The sequence below is a fragment of the Marmota marmota genome, unplaced genomic scaffold (assembly GCF_001458135.2).
Source record: "Marmota marmota marmota unplaced genomic scaffold, marMar, whole genome shotgun sequence".
NCBI lineage: Eukaryota > Metazoa > Chordata > Mammalia > Rodentia > Sciuridae > Marmota > Marmota marmota.
Window position 1 is genome coordinate 3736539 of NW_026000026.1, and position 2225 is coordinate 3738763.

The following is a 2225-nucleotide window of genomic DNA, read 5'->3' on the forward strand; positions in this document are numbered from 1 at the left end:
AAAAAAAAAAAAAAAAAAAAAGTTTATCTCAACTTTTTTTCCTCAGAATGCCTCCAAAAATAATGAAATAAATCAATAATCAAACATACAGGACCCAGTAAACAGGTCATCCAAACTAAGAGAAGAAGGATGATCCTCCACAGGATGATAATGAAGGACTCCAAAGTGACAGCCAAGGCTTAGAGCGCAATCAGGTGGAACTGGAGCAGGTCAGACAACCCCAGAAAGATTTCTTCAACAAATTGAAACTGACAGAAAATCTAATGAATTTGAGCACATGGAGAAGAGACTTAGAGAGCATTTTGCTAGCCTGTAAGTACTTGAGATAAGGATTTTTGTCTGTCTTGTCAAGTTCTGTAACCCCAAGTTCTAGAACAGCACCACACATAGAAGGGGCTTGTAAATAAATATTTGTGGAATCAATTAATGAGTTAACATGTGACAGGGAGACAATATGTGGTATGCAGAACAGCCCCCAAAGATGTTCATGTCCCACTCCTGGAACCTATGAAGATGCTATGTTTCATGTCAAAAGGGACTTTGCAGATGTCATTGACATGTCAAAAGGGACTTTGCAGATCTTAAAACAGGGGGAATATTCTGGATGATCTGGGTAAACTCAACCTAATCCCATGAATAAACTGATCACACGACCCCTTGAAAACAGAACTTTCTGGGGTAGAAAGACGTGATGGAAGAAGCAGCAGGACAGAAGATGTAGAAGGGGAAGGCGATTCCTGGCTGCACGGCTAAAGCGGGAAAGAACACAGAGAAAGCATGAGCAGGGTCCCAGGCCGCCCAGGGGAGAAGGTAAGTGCCCTGGTGATTGACAGAAGGAAAGCTGCTGTGAGACTGGAATTCAGTCAACAACCTCCAGGAACCTGGAAGTGGATTCAACTCTCGAACCTCCAGAAAGGAACGCTGGCCAGTGGACACCTGGACTTCAGCCTGGTGAGTCTCTAAGCAGAGGATCCAGTGACCCACTCTTGACTCACATGGAACTGCGGGCTAAGAAAGGGGAGCGGGGCTGCGGCTCAGTGGCAGAGCACTTGCCTAGCATGTGAGAGGCACTGGGTTTGATTCTCACACCACATATAAATAAATGAAAATAAAGGTCCATCAACGTCTAAAAAATTAAAAATTAGAAAAAAAGAGAGATGGGAACTGAAGCTGGGGGTGTAGCTCAGGGGCACAGCACTTGGCTAGTATGTGCAAGACCTTGGGTTGGATCCCCAGCAAAACACACACACACACACACACACACACACGCACACACGCACACATGCACGCATGCACACACATGCACGCACATGCTGGGGTTGTGGCTCAGCAGTAGAGTGCTCACCTAGCACAGGTGAGGCCCTGGGTTTGACCCTCAGCACCACATAAAAGTAAATAAATAAAATAAAGGTATTGTGTCCAACTACAACTAAAAAATAAATGTTTAAAGAAAAACAATCTTCACCTTTATGCAAAATATTGTCCTTATTCTGTCCTTGGGTAAAGAACTATAAAGAGCTTGGAAGTCATCACTGAACACACTGAAAACCAACAATTCTTCTAACATCCCTTAGAGGACTGAGGTTACAGGGCAAATTGCTGCTCTAAAAACCAGAGAGACAGGAGAATACACAGAATCCCAGCTTACCAGGGGCAAAAACTGTTGGTCATAGGAATTTATAGAACATTTTAAACAGTATTTATGAATTACCGCAGGCCAAGGGTAGACTACCCTGATAGTTCAAAAAGTCCAGAGGCCCATTCTTGGGGTACCCCACACAGGGTCCCTCCAGTTCTTCACTGTAAAGATCTAAAGAAAATCCTCTCAAATTTTTGACAAGAGGAGGAGAAAAGAACCTATCTGGAAATGAGCCCAGAGCACTCTGCTCTGTAACAAGAGTTTGTCCTCAAAGGAAACTACTTTACCAGACCTTTATCATGCCTAGAGTGAGGGTAATTAGACACCTACAGCTGCCCTTAGCTCTCTGGTCTCACATAGGGGAGGAAGGAAAAGGCTAGGAAATTATACTGAAGGTTACAGCTCTGCTCCACTATCCCCCTGCTCCCCCAAATATTCAATCCTAAGATTATAGAAGACTCCCCTCCTCAGTATCTCACCATCACACCAACCTGGCTCCAGAATAAAAATATTGAATTACAACTGAGAATGCTGCAAGATACAGACTTTAATTCAGAAGGAGTTTCCAAGGAAACTCAAAGACAAC